Raw genomic sequence first — 15,778 nt, forward strand, 5'->3', positions numbered from 1 at the left:
ATGCTAAGTTTCTGTATACTGAAAGTTTTTGGTAAGTGAAGGACCCTCTAATTTTTGTGGAAAAGGAACTAAGCCTTGCAATTTTTGTGATTGCAGTCATGCGCCATATATATGGATAAACCAAAGGATCTTGCGTTTGGATGTGGACATGAGGTGCAGAAAATATCCCCTTGCTTTCCTCTGAACATTTATTCATAATTCTTATTGTATATACAAATTGCTAACACGTTTAATTCAAACTTGCTATGACTGCGGTAAAAAATTGGTGCGCTGCCCTATGTGCCAGCAGCACATAACCACCAGGTTCAGGCTGTACTGATTGAAAGCCGACCACCTGATGCTTTTGAAGCATGTGGTGTGCCAATACACAAGGAGCTCGGTGGAAAATGTTCGGAATTCCGCACAAATTTTACTTGTTGTCCATAAATTTTAGCGTCCTTAATGTGGTTGGGGTGTCTTCGATTAGCCGGTGATTTAAGGCCCTGTTGGAATGCAGCGTTTATTCTCCATTTCCCGCAAGGGAAATGTGGATTGAACCGTTTGAGTAAAATTTCTATGTTCCTCAAGGGCTCTTAATTACTGCAGTGAAGAATGTTCTGTGGAAACTAATGTACATATTGATTTCCTTTCTTTCTCTTGTAAATAAAATGAAAAGTCGAGAAAATTCAGGATGTACCAATTAGGAAGACATTTGCATTGTATATTAATTAAAACCTTTTATAATTGCTGAATATTCAGTTTTGTATCCATTGGGCTCGCCGGGTTTCAGCACCGACCGGCTGCCGCCCAACACCACCACGAGCCGCGGCGCCACCGACCCATCCTCCTACTAGGACGACGATGGCGAGGCGGAGGTCGACCCCAATGTGCACCCCGAGGAAGACGACGGGGAAGACCTCTTCAACGACGACTACCTCAAGTAAGCGGGACACGTCCCAACTAGAGATTTTCCGGATCTGCTGTTACCTGGGACAACGTTTAGATAGATGTTTCTAGTACTTGACAAGTTTAGCCCGTTGGTTCTGCTAATAAAATGGTTAGTCAACGACTTCGGGGGTTCTAGATTCTAGGAATTCCGGCGTAGATTTACTTCATAAATAGGCAGATTTGTGCCACTCGGATACAAGGGAATTTACAACACTTCGTCGGGTTGTGCCTTTTGTGTTACCATGAATGTTTTGTTAGTCGTGGACTTTCTAATGTAGAAATGTCTGCCAACTTGCTTCCCCTAACTGAATATGAATATTAAAACATGTTGTTTGTGCTCGGTATTTTGTTGGATATATTTCAGTTTACCAAATTCAGTACGAGATATGTCCTGTTCCTTTTGATGAATTAGTTGTCTGAAAAGGATTTGTTGATCAGTTTTCTGCTGTCCAGATGAATAGTATTGTTCAGTCACCTACACAAATTAACTGTTCCTTTCTGTTGTCCTGCAGTTTTGCCAATGTGTTTTTTACTTTCTGGATTGGCTAGTGTTTTGGAAACTGTGAATATTCAGTAATGTGTTTTTTACTTTCTGGATTGGCTAGTCCTGACGCTAAATTCAGGTTTATTTTTTGTCTTAGAAGCACCTCATGTGTTTGTGTAGTTGTACAGTTTAGTGTTGTCAGCTCTTTACTTATGTCTTATTGGTAGAGTAGGGCATTTTTACTTATTTGCATGTAATCGAAATCAATAAAGAATGTCGATATTGTTGGTTAACTCTATTTGCCTTCTTTGGATTAAGATTATATCACGAACCATTCTTTGAGATGGTTTTTGCATTCAACTTGTCCATACATATCTTAGCACTGAACTGAATTTTGTTTGGATAGTGGTATTTGGGATGCCATGAGGTATCTGATGCTTGGTCTTCTTTCATGGCCTTGTTTCTCGTTAGATTGGCATACATCAAGAAGGAAACGGGTTTTTGCGACACTGGTTGCTCTCATACAAGGAGCTTCCATTTACTATACCCCCGTTTAACCATATCAACTATATTGTTCTTTCTGCAACTGGTTTCTATGGTTGATTCATCAGTGATGATCAACACTTATTAGGTGTCTCATCATACAGTATATTATTAAACTATGCATATTCGGCATCTGAAGTCATGTTTTTGTATCTCTACTTATTCTGAATGTCTAGTAAGCAGCACATTCTGTCATGGATGCTGTATAGTTGTCTTGTCTTAAATAAATAAAAACTCCTACACCATTTTTTGTTTGCTTTGAGAAGTGATGATACCATATCCATACCACGTTTTTGCACTTACTGTGATGATCAATTGCTTTTTTCCTTGGATTATATGGACCTAAGGATACTTTCCCCAAATTATTGTCTATAACTATACAATGCGCAAATGTAATCCCATCAGGATTCCAAGCCAGAAATAAGATCCATCTTTTATGTTTTACTATTGTCTTCTGGTTAATATTTAGAGTGCTAGTCAGATTTCCTTTCTCCAATCTGGCTAAAGAATTACCCCAGTTGACACCAGAAATCAACTCAGCATCAAGAGCTATCTAAATCAATAATGCTCTTTGGTAGTCCCTTTTTCATATTTTCATTTGGTTCGATCTAAAACTTCTCAAGGTAATAAATTAGAGTCTCTAGTGCACTTATTGATAGCGTAATTTAGTGATGTATGTTGCCGAAAGGATTTTTTGGGCTAATATTCTTACACCCTGGTTTGCACTTGGTTATCACAGTAATGTGGAGTAGTTTGTTTTGTATTATCTTACATGTCTGCTAATTATTGTGTCATTGACTCCTGCTTGTGTCAGTGCTTAAATTACTCCAGTAAAGCGAAAATACGATAAAGATATTGAGTTTGCTTGTCTGCATTTCCTTTGTCCAGAATTTCCTGGAACAATCTTAGGTAGTTTGAAATTTAATTTTTAGTTTCTGTGACCTGTTTAGGTTGGACTAATTATACTCCAGAATTTATATCTCAGGATTTTTAACATCAACTTCAGGATGAAAACAAATCTTTTTTATTTCTAATAATTTTTATATTTGTTTCCTTTTGATTGATGCATGTGCAGTGTAATGTTTTTGTAGGTTGACAAGTTGTGGCATCTCGAGCATGCCTCATAGGAGAGCTGAATGAAGTCCACTGTACTGTTGGGACAGTAACAGATGTGCCATTGTTCTATTGTGCAATTTTGTTCGTTCTTGCTATATTCATGTGTAAGGAATGTATTCATGAGATGATTTATTGTGATATGTAAACCTAGGATATGTATTTTGTGATGTTATATGATGGATGATTTTAATTCGACTTGGAGTTTTCTTGATTTGAATATGAAATAGTATTGGATTTAATACTGGATAAATAATTGGGTTGAAAAGGCCCATCAAATAGAAATGAATCCAAATTCTGGAACAAAAAGTTGCTGAATTCAAAAATGAAAAAGGCCAAAACTGAAACTGGACCAAATGTATTTGGGCTTTAAAAGGCTAGGGCCCAAATTATGATGATATAAAAAAATTCGAAAAAATACTAGAAGTGGCTCTAAATAGGCTAAGGCCCAAAAAGAAGCCCAATAAGAAAAAGCTCAAAAAATTAAAACCAGCCCATGTGATCAATTGAAATGGGTTGAGCTGATTTCAACCATGATGTTTTGATTTCGTCGTAATTTTGCCACATAGGACTAGGTTTGATTGCCAACGACGATTTAGGATTGTCGTAAAGGTTACGACGATAGAGGAAACATCGTAAAAGTTACGACGATTTTGATCAAAACGTCGCTGCTGTTCATTTCTGACGCTCCGTTTTCGACGCTTGGTTTTTTGTCGTGAGATCGTCGTAAATTAAAAACCGTGACGATGTAGCGACGAAAAAATAACGTCGTGTATTAGCATATTCCTTGTAGTGGACGACGTCGACAGCTACATCTACATCGACGATGTCGACGATGACGGCTACATCTACATCGACGTCGACGGCTACGACTACATCGACGACGACAGCGGGTACATCTACATAATCAAAAGTCGACGACGATAGGTACCTCTCCCCTCGACCCATCTCCCGTTGATAGATCCCCCTCATGTGTTCTTCTAGGGTTTGATAGATCCTCCTCATGTGTTCTTCTAGGGTTCACGGGGCCGGATCAATTGGGATGGTTCGGTACATTCATGGGGTTAGGGTTAGGGTTCATAGTGTTAGGGTTAGATTCATGGGGTTAGGGTTGTAGTTGTCATGGGGCTGGATCAATGGGGCTGAATCATGGGGTCCTGCATTTGTGATGGGTAACAAATGGGGGTACATCCCCCACCTGGTCGATCTAGGGTTAGGATTCAGTCAATCTAGGAGCCCTTGGAGGTTCTTGTTCATGTTCATGGGATTTATTCCTAGTGGTTCGTTCTATCCCCCTCTGGTTAATTAGAGTTTCCATCAACAATACTTGCTTGCTTGCTCCTCTTTAATTTTCTTCCTTGCTTGCTACTAGGGTTGGAGAAGAAGCTACTAGGGTTGGTATCAACCGTACTTGCTTGCTTGCTCCTCTTTAATTTTCTTCCTTGCTTGCTTGTTTCTATCAGTAGCACTAGGCTTGTTTCTATCAGTAGCACTTCTTTTGCTTGCTTGCTTGTATTAGTAGCACTTATGCACTTTGCTTGCTTGCTTGCTTGTATTAGTAGCACTTATGCACTTTTCTTGCTTGCTTGCACACTGCTTGCTTCTTTATTCACCAAGTGTTGGGCAATGAGTTGCTATGAATGCATATATTTGTCTCCATTAGGGATACAGTTGAGTAATTACTTTGCTTATAGATGATTGCAGGTACATGGATAAAATTGCAAGTTAAAACATAAAAGTAATTGTTGTAAATAGTTAATGCATTGCTTCACATATATAGTTTTCTTCAACTATCCGTTTAGTACATTACTACCTCCTGTCTCACATGTTCTAATACTGATGCATTGCTACACTTGTATGTGCATGCTAGTCCAAGTGCTTCAATTTAGTTGCTTGCTTCAACTGTCAGTTTAGTACTGATGCATTAACTTAACTGTATGTGCATTGCTACACGTGTATGTGCATGCTGGTCCAAGTGTTTTACATGTATTAGTACTGATGCATTAACTACATCACTACATTGTTGATCCAACAAGTTTGCTAGCTTCACATGTATTACATGTATGTGCATGCTCGTCTAAATGCTTTCCTTTATTGATATAAGTGCATCATTTTACTTTATCCCTTTTGTATCTGATTGTTGTTTATTCTATTTTGCAAGCACCACCTCAAGATCATCCATCTCAAGGATGACAAGGTCAAACCCGAGGCCAACCAGTCGTATGCAAGTTGCTCCTTGTGGTTATACTGTCAGATTTATAAATTGTGTCTTAATATGCTAAGTGAAATGTAATATGCTAAGTAAAATATCTTGGAGGCTGGTGATGTAAAATACTGTTAGATTTTATTATGCAAATGTATTGTTGTAATCTGAATTAGGTGGCTTAGCTGTGCATGTGTGTTGTTACTCTTCCTTAGCTGAATAAGTAGGATTAAATGATAATAAAATATCATAAGATATGTTTGGCTGTCTGTCCATGCATTCCAACAATTAACGTAATAATTATGTTTACTTTGCCTTGGAAAGACGAGCATCCTCTCATCGAGTACGAGAAGGTTAGGGCTAGAAATATGATGAGGAACAATCGGATATCCCAGTCCCTTGGCATTGATGCAATAGCGTCAATGATTAGGAAAACAAATGATGTACAAGAATGTACAACTAATGGGGTTCAAGAAGGTAGTGGAGTTATCAGTTATGACCCAGAGTACAATCCTAAGGAGGATGAAGTTGTAGTGCACAAGACTGTTAAGGTGCAAACTCTGTCTTGCTTGGAGGGTTCGGGTTCTTGTATGCTCTGTGTTTCCTTGTGTTCACATATTTATCTTGTGATCTAATTTTTTTCTGTGCTATTTATACAAGGCACTGAAGACAGCCAGCAAGAAGAGGAAGAGCTCAGAAGCATCTGCTGCAATGCATCCAGGAAGGGTGATGGCCCCACCTCCAGGACAAACAAAGAGGAACCTAGAACCTGATGAACCTCATAGAGTCACAAGGCAGAAAGCAACTATGGCGGCTGCGACGGACCATCACGAAAGTCCGTTGGGCATGGACTTTGAGAGCTTGGTGGAAATGCGTGATGAGTTTTTGTGAAGTTGTGCACCTGTGAAATTGTCAATTATTTAAGTGATTGGTCATTCTGGTGATGAAACAATGTCTTGCTCTATTTGAACCTGATGAAGTATTTTGTGAAGTTGTAAATTATTTAAGTTTTGTTTGGACCATTTTGTTTGGGCACTAAAGTTAGTTTGGACAACAAAAAGGCCGAGGCCCAAACAAGAAATAGACTAAGAGGGCTTGGGCCTAAAAAAAGAGTAGGCCAAGGCCCAAACTAGAATTTGTCTAAAAAGGCTTGGGCCAAAAAAAAGAGTAGGCCAAGGCCCAAACAAGAACTGGACTAAAAAGAGTAGGCCAAGGCCCAAAAGAAAAGTGGACTAATAAAAAACCTGCTCACTAAAAGATTCTATCCCAGAAAATAAAAAAGCCAAATTATTGGGCCCGGCCCATGTAGACGACCGAAATGGACCGGACTAAATCTTATTTACGACCTTTTCATTTGGTTATAATTCGGCCACGTCAGCCTGCCACGGTGGCTCTGACGTGGTGTGGGCAGATTTCTAGTGACCAAATCATTTGGTCGTTAAACCTACGACCTTTTGTTTGGTCATAAAATCCTACGAACAATCTAGAAAAAAAGGTCGTTATAGTTCACTAAAGACCCTCATCTTTAGACCTTTTGTTTATGTTCATAAAAAGGTCACAAATGGAAATCAATGACCATTCAGTGACCAATATTGAAGGTCGTTAGTTGACATATTTCTTGTAGTGCACCCAGGTAGTCTTCTTTGCCGTAGTTGTGGTCGTTGATAGTAAAATTCACCGGTGGGTTGTTGCCTTCGGCAAGCCTTGCAATCACAGACGAGCGCTAAAGCACGTTGATATTGTGTGATCCGGTCATGCAAAAGAAAGAGTGGGAGATCCAGAGATCTTGAGACGCCACGACCTTTACTATGACAGTGCAAACCCTCACATGGCCCTTATACTGCCCTTGCCAAGCAGAAGGGCAGTTCTTCCACTCCCAGTGCATGCAATCAATGCTGCCAAGCATCCCTAGGAAGCCCGTGCTGAAATTCATCAACAACAAATGGGTTGTATCTTCAGGAGTCGGCTATCTCAAGTACTTAGGGCCAAACATAACAATAACAACCTTGCAGAACTTATACAGGGACTCTAGGCATGTGGACTCGCTCATACGGACGTACTCGTTAATGAGATCACCGGGAACTCCGTATGCAAGCATTCGAATGGCGGCTGTGCATTTCTGATAAGAGGAGAAACCAATCTTTCCAACGGCATCCTCTTTGCACTCGAAATAGTCATCGTAGCCGACCACCCCCTTTCTAGTACGGTTGAAAAGATGCCTACTGATACGGAAACGACAGCGGAAGTTTTGATGTTTGAACAACGGATTTGCTGTATCAAAGTAGTCATTCCAAAAAATGAGATGCCCACTCTCTCGGTTGCGATTCAACGCCGAAAGGTGGCCCGGAATGGAGCCACGGAACAACGGCCGCTGGCTATTGAGGTGGTGATGGACCAACACGGCAGCCAATATCTCCTCCTCGTCATCTGGCGATGAATCGGTGGAGTCGCAAAGGAAATTGTGAAAAAAAAACTCATCGGCGAAGTCGAGTTTGTACCTTGGAAAACTGTCGAACAACTTGCGGGCGTCGACGGAGGAGACGACCGGCGAAGTGAGTCGTCCGACGAGTGGGCCAGCGTCCGGCGAGCGTGCCGGTGAGGATCTGGCCGGGGAGGCGAGGCGGCTTCTTGGTCGCGGTCCCGGTCGCAGCCGGCAGAGTCACCGGAAAAAATGGACGACAGCGCGGGCGACGAAGGGGGCGAGGGTTGCTGTTGGATGGGGGAGGCCAACGTGCCACCGACCAGCGGGCCCGGTGGGAGGAGAAGGCGAGCACGTATGTGTCCGTCTCGTGTTCGTGTCGACATAAATTCCGTTGAAAAATAGGCCGAGAATGGGCCACCCACGGACGAAAAACGGACGCGCGTCCGTTTGGTTGGCGCGTTGGACCGACTTTTATGTCCGGACGCCAACGGACCAGATGGGTTGCCCTGTTGGAGTTGCTGAGTGCTGGTATTCGAACATAAAAGCTGCACACCCGAATTTAACGGCCACCTCTGACGTCCTCAGCAATGGAGGTGCCACGACCTCAAGGAGCCATCACATGATTGGAGCATGTCTAATATGGTTCTGCAACTGTTTGAACGTTAGGGCATCTTCGACGCTGACCCCTCATAGTCGTATCCATTCATGGACAGGGCCTGCAGGAGGCGGTCATCCACCGCTGTTAGTATACATTTCCTCCCCTGTTAATCTGTCCTTGGAGAACTCCAATTTACTACCAGGAGCAACAAACCATGGTAAATTTCTCCATTTTAGCCTCTCTTGTCTCTTCTAGTTCCCACTCACCCAATCCCCCATAAGGGTTATGGAGATGCATCGTCTCTTAACATGTAATCATATGCGTAATAAAAACATAAGAAACAACTAGCATAATGCATTGTATCTTATGTGTTGTATCTAAATTTAATGATTTGTGGTAAATGCATGAATGTGGTTGGATTAGGCTGCTCATAGTGGAGAGTAACATATAGTAGTATCATGCATATGTTACTATTGTATGGTACTACCTTCATAGTGCATAGTATCGTAAACTAGTATCATAGGTGATCTCATTTATTAACATGCATGACACATAGTAGCATAGTAGTATTTAACATGTTACGTTATCTACCTATGTTACTCTAATCTTCTCTCTCTTCTTTAATTACTTGCCACATCACCATGTTTGCTAGTCACAAGACTATGTTACTAGCTATGATACCCCCACTGTGACCAACCTTAGTATATCTTTTTTGCATGTGACCACATGCCAAGGTGGTATGTTAACTACTCCCTTCGTCACGGATTAGAAGGGGTGTATGGAAACTCTCTAGAACCTAGGTGGTTATTGATTGGCTGTGAAATGAGTTAAAAAATATCATTCACAGTACACATGCATATAGAAGTAGTACAATGGAGTACTAATTAGATGCTAGGAGTAAATGCAATGCGCCTTAAACCTTGTCTATTATGGAAATGCACGTAAATTTAACCGTGCCTTCTAAACCGTGACGGAGGTAGTAGTAAGATACAACTTCACTATCTTTCCTTATTAAATACTGTGTCACATAATCAAAATGACTATAAAACGGCGCTAAGAGACTTCCATTGCATTTGCACATGCCTAACTCTCTCCTCTTTAGAAACAATACAGTGACTCTAAACTATGCCCCCCTCCTCCATAACTATCACCATTGTGTAAATATTGGGCTATTGGAGATGTAATATTGTATGAAAAAGCGGAGTTAACCCACAATCCAAATTGTCCTACATTTACCTTTTATCATAAGAGCTGAAATTTCTCTTTCCTCCTCTTTCCACACCGATGAATTTTAGTGCCCAACTATGTAAGCTCTTCTAACGGCCAATACGTATTCCTCTTGTGGCTTCTTACAAGGCTTGACCTGCGTTGAGGTGAGTGGGGGCCTAGACCCTCACTTAAAATTTAAAACCGCAGCGATATTTGCTTGTAATTTGTTTTAAATGTTTAAATTCATTGATTTTTTAAAAAACATTTCCCCACTTAAATAGTTTACCCTCACTTAAAATACTCTCTAGGTTCGTCATTGGCTTCTTAGACCTCCTAGGACTCAAAGGGTTTTCATAGGAATTAAGAACCATTATTATAATCCTTGGAAAATTTCCCTGTGTTGATCATTTGATTCGTAGGCTTGAAACATATATGAGCTTTTTCTAGGAATTCATTTGTAGTACATTTTATAGAAAATCTAACATCTACTCAAAACTTGTTGGAAAAACTCTTTTGTTTTCCCTGTAATGAAGTTTAAACCAGGTCAAATCATATAGAAATCGAGTGGACATGACATCCCAATCATGTGTATGTTTTTAGGATAATCATGAGTTTTTGTCAAACTACGTTTTCACAACGCTACGAATCAAAGAAGGCCTTAAGATTTTCGTAAGCAATTAGCAATCATCCGAAGACAAAAGACAGGAAGCAGCCGAGCCAGCGACCTAGCTCCTCGAAACGTCCAACGCCAAGGAGAAAGGCCACGAACGCAATGATGCGGCCGTGGATGCGTAGGTAAACGTTGGTCATTAAAAAACCGGATGTAACGGTTCGGTTCTTACTTTAGGTTTGATTGGTTTAGGTTTTATTGGGCTGTGATTTTTTTAGTTTGGTTTTGGTTTGGGTGTGTGGAGAAACCAGTTTGGGTATAGTTGGTTATGGGTTTAAACGGTTTGGTTATTAGCGGTTATAAATTATGGGTCTAAACTGGTTTCTTGGCATTGGTTATATGCAATAATCAACTACGACCGAGAACGAGTATCTTTGATCCGCGTGCATGCTGTAATACACTATGTAATTATGTATTATGGGGAAACAACAGATGAAAATCGAAAGTGTTTTCTCGTGCTTTCGCTAAGCAATTTTGTTTTAATACACTTGTTAGTGAGCTTATCAGCCATGGGCATGTTCTTTTTGCCACTTACTGTGTGTTGACTGTATCTCAAGGATTACTTTATTTCTAAATGTTGTAGATGCACTTATGCATTTTCTATCTTATTTGTTTTTTAACATGTCAATTTATGCAATCATATGTCCATTAAAGCAAACAGATGGTTATGTTTTGGGTTTAAATTGGTTTGGGTGAAAAAAATAGTGGGTTTGGTTTTGATTGGACTAAAAATGACACTAAATGGGTATGGTTCAAGTATGGTTTTAAGAGATAAATGAATGGGTATGGTTCAAGTATGAAACTATTCTCAGCGAGCGTAGGAGCGGAGCCCCGCCTGCTTCCCGCGTCCCAAGAATCGGGCGCATATGGAACCAGGGGCGGCTCCAGCGTAGGGTCAAGTAGGGGCGGCCGCCCCGGGTAACTTTTTAAACCTAGGGTACCCCCCTACTAATTTCGACCGGTGGCCACCATGGGCATTGGGAGGCGAGCAGCTTTGCGTGAAGCTATGGTCGAACCCTCTCTGACGAACAGTTCTGCTGAGTGCTGACGAAGGAAGAAGAAAACGCTTCGTTTGGAGTAACTGCTCGGTAGATATAGATGGGCCAATTAATCAAGCCAAATAAAATTAGATGGTCCAATTAAGAATAAAATACACAACCCAATTCTCACGTTACTCATGGACCTTAATGCTCACGTTGTGGTATCCACTATTCCAGGTTATATTAATAGTGGACCTGAATACCTGATCGGCTGGTCCTTCTGGTTTCTGAACCTAGCCTGGATCGATCGCACCGTAGGGACGCGCCGCCGGCCGTGTTGTCTCACAATCGTCGGCGCTGCGCAGGTCAGTCTAGCCCATGGTATTAGATGGAGAAGGAGAAGCGAGTCCGCCAGTTCGCGTTGCCGTCCTCACAGGAAGCGAAGTTGCCGCAGCCGCCAGCGTCGTCGCCGCCGCAGTTGCCACGGTCCCTGCTCAAAACAACAAACGATCAGCCACCACAGGAAACAAGGAGCAGGTTTTTTCATTGTCCTAGTCTTCTTAATTTGTTGTCGTTCTTAGCCTTATTTTTGAAAGTTGAATGGCATCCTATATTGTGACTTAGGTTAATGTGATTGTTTTTACATATTTCAGGTACATAATGGACTGGGAGATTAAATATTTGAGATAAAGCATAGATGATTTAATCAGCGGGAGTCCAAGTTAGACTTTATGTGATTTTTTGCATTACATTTTTGCCTAGTTGTTGAGAATAAAACTACTTTGATAATTTTTGCCTACTTCTTCAAAAATAAACTACTTTGTTAATTTCGTCTTGCATGCATGCGTACTTTTGGTCAATTATTTTCTTGATTGTTTCATTTGATTGTATTGTGCCTTTGATTTTTTCTTTCCTTTAAAATCCACCTCTGGTAACTTTAAATCCTGGATCCGCCGCTGCATGGAACGCCCGGTCGGTCGAGGAGTCCAATCGAATGAGACAATTCGGGCCTTCTGTTCGCCCCATGCATATGCATGCACGCACGGCACCATCGCCATCTCGTGCGTACTACTGTACTTCCACAGCGTGCGTGCACCACTATGGCATGTCTCACTTCTATGACACCTACGGCGCAGGCTACATGCCATACATCATGCACATCGGAATCTCACTGATAAAATACAGGAGTACGGGCCTGTTTGGTTCACAGGTTAAGGTTGCCACGTCTAACCTTAGTTATGCCATAATACCTTAGGCATGTGTTTGGTTCATTGCCATACTTGTGGCTTCCCACACTTTTCTAGTTATATGATTCACATGTCATACACTCAATTTTTTTGTCAAATCTTATCACACTTGTGGTGTTCATTTTATTAGCCACATTTTTTTATGACAGTCATACTTTGCCTAAGGTTAGTTGTTGCACAATTAGTCATGAACTAAACATGTCCTACATCTGTACAAGCGTACCTGCCACCGACCACCAAGTCAATTAACCTCTAGTCTACTAGTATATGGTATTATAACACACATAGATCTCACACGTCCATGTGTATGGTGTCTAACAGAGACGATCACTAATTGACTACTGCTACTATTAAAATATGTACTCTCTCTGTTTTTAAATATAATTTTTTTTAGAGATCACACTACGAACTACATACGAAACAAAATGAATGAATCTACATTCTAAATATGTCTATATATATTCGTATGTAATCTTTAATGAAATCTTTAAAACATCTTATATTTAGGTACGAATGGAGTATATATGCATGTTACATCCTGGCACTCACATGAAGCAGAAGAAACCAATAAAAAGATAAGTTTATATGATTGATGGACACTGCATTTATATAAAGCTCGGGGACCTTCGCTCGCACCCAAGCCCAACTACTCCCTCCGTCTTGATGTATTAGGCATCTTAAAATGTGCACTGCAACCTAGGCATACAGAGATTGGGTAGGAGACAAATTGAATTGCAGAAGAAACCAATCACACTATTCCTTACATAACTAAAAACATGCTACTCCATCCGTTACGGTTTAGAAGACGCGCTTCCGTTTACACGCATTTCCAGAATAAAAGACGATTAAGACGCGTGACATTTACTACTTGGTTATTTATGAGTACTAGTAGGCTGCATGCATTCCTTGTTTAGTGGTTATGTTAGTTACTATGCATTATTTTCTCAAATAATTAGGCTCCATTAGGTTATTGTTTGAGCATTTGTAAAAAATTAGAGCCAATCAAGATTCATCTTGGTCCGAGAGATCGCTCAAGGACGTCGTCTAAACCGTGACGGAGGGAGTATTAACTAGAAGACCTCTTTAAATCCAAAAATTGTGCCGCATAAACTGCATGCATTGGTCCTTCAATTAATAGATGAGACCTAATTAATATATGTGCAATTAGTATTATTGTAATGTGTCTTAGTGTTTTGAGATTATTTAATTTTTGCAACATGACTAATGCACCGAAACGGACGGAGTACACTACGAAAAGGGTGACGGACGAGTTTAATTCAAGTTTTGTCCCCAATAATTTAATGGCATTGACTGCGTTGCGACCGTGCGAATTAAGGAGCGAGCCACCTCGGTCGGAAGGAGCGAAAATTCAAGGAGATGGCCGGCGACTGACCGATCGACACCTCTGCTAAGTCACTGCGCCGCCCAGCTTGCCGTCACTAGCAGACCTGCATCCTGTCGGGAAAAACTAACCAAGTCCGAACGGACACTCGTAGTGAGAGAGTGGATAAGGGCGCAAGTACAATGATGGAGATTGGCACCGGTGACGATGGACATGCCGGTGCTTTGGTGATGGAGATCAATAAGCACAAGTTCATGACCATATCATGTCACTTATTATTTGCATGTGATCTTAATCCTTTTATGCACCTTGTTTTGCTTAGGACGACGGTAGCATTATAGTGTGATCCCTCACTAAAATTTAAAGGTAAAATTGTGTTCTCACCGACTGTGCGCCGTTGCGACAGTTCGTCGTTTCGAGACACCACATGATGATCGGGTGAGATAGACTCTACTTTCACATACAACGGGTGCAAAACAGTTGCACATGCGAAACACTTCGGTTAAATTTGAAGAGCCTAGCATGTAAAGACATGACCTCGGAACATAAGAGACCGTTAGGTCTAGCATGAGTCATATAGTGGATATGATCAACATGGAGATGTTCACCATTGAAGCTAAACTCAACTCATATCGGATTGGAGTTAGTGAATTTGGATCATGTACCACTCGAATAACCAGAGGGATGTCAATTTGAGTGGGAGTTCTTAAGTAATATGGTTAATTGAACTCATTATTATGAACATGCTCAAAATGCCAATGAAAATTATGTTGTAGCTTGCATTGTAGCTCTACTCTTTTTTGATATGTTCCTACGGAAAGCTTAGTTGAAAGACGATAGTAGCAATTATGCAGACTAGGTTCATAAACTGAGAATTGTCCTTATTGCTCCGCAGAAGGCTTATATCCTTAATGCACCGCTCGGTGTGTTGAACCCCGAGCGTCGTCTGTGAATGTTGCAAACATCCGACATACATGTTTTTGATGACTACGTGATAGTTCAGTGTGTAATGCTTGACAACTTAGAATTGAGGCGTCGAATACGTTTTGAACATCACTGAACATATGAGATGTTCCAAGAACTGAAATTGGGATTTTAGGCTCGTACCTGTGTTGAGAGGTATGAGACCCCCGACAAGATTCTTGCCCTCCGAAGTAAGGGAGAAAAGCTCAATCGTTGAGCATGTGCTCAGATTGTCTGGGTGCTACAATCACTTGAATCGAGTGGGAGTTAATATTCCAAATAAGATAGTGATTGACATATTTCTCCAAAGTCACTACCACCAAGCTATTGAGCTTCATGATGAACTATAACATGTTATGGATAGAGATGATGATCCCTGAGTTATTCGCGATGTTTGACACCGCGAAGTTAGAAATCAAGTAGGAGCATCAAGTGTTGATGGTTAGTAAAACCACTAGTTTCGAGAAGGGCAAGGGTTAAAAGGCATACTTCATGAAATGGCAAACCAGTTGCCACTCTAGTAAAGAAACCCAAGGTTGAACCCAAACCCGGGACTAAGTGCTTCTATGATGAGGGGAATGGTCACTAAGGCGGAACTGCCCTAGCTAAACACTTAGTAGATAAGAAGGTTGCCAACGTCGAAAAAAGTATATTGGATATACGTGTTATTGATGTGTACTTTACTAGTACTCCTAGTAGAACATGGGTATTAGATATACCGGTTCAGTTGCTAAATGCTAGTAACTCCAAATAAAAGCTATGGAATAAACATGGACTAGCTAAAGGCGAGGTGACAATGTGTGTTGGAAGTGTTTCCAAGGTTGATGTGATCACCATCGCACGCTCTCTCTACCTTCGGGATTAGTGTTAAACCTAAATGTTTATTGGTGTTTGCGTTGCGCATGAACATGATTGTATCGTGTTTATTGTAATACGGTTATTCATTTAAAAAAGAATAATGGTTACTCTCTTTACTTGAATAAAACCTTCAATGGTCATACACCCAATATGCATGGTTTATTGATTCTCGATGGTAGTGATACACATGTTCATAATATTGATGCCAAAAGATACGAA

At 40.9% G+C, this 15,778-nt stretch overlaps 2 non-coding genes across 2 annotated transcripts; both read left to right on the forward strand.

Annotated features, from left to right (window-relative positions):
* The first annotated feature begins 1,826 nt into the window (after positions 1–1,826).
* Positions 1,827–1,972, forward strand: LOC123451626. The gene has a single exon (XR_006632455.1). It is a non-coding gene; the product is annotated as a small nucleolar RNA F1/F2/snoR5a (small nucleolar RNA).
* Positions 1,973–2,290: 318 nt separating this feature from the next.
* LOC123451545 lies at positions 2,291–2,385 on the forward strand. The gene has a single exon (XR_006632390.1). It is a non-coding gene; the product is annotated as a small nucleolar RNA Z103 (small nucleolar RNA).
* Positions 2,386–15,778: the final 13,393 nt, after the last annotated feature.

The sequence above is a fragment of the Hordeum vulgare genome, chromosome 4H, assembly GCF_904849725.1.
Source record: "Hordeum vulgare subsp. vulgare chromosome 4H, MorexV3_pseudomolecules_assembly, whole genome shotgun sequence".
NCBI lineage: Eukaryota > Viridiplantae > Streptophyta > Magnoliopsida > Poales > Poaceae > Hordeum > Hordeum vulgare.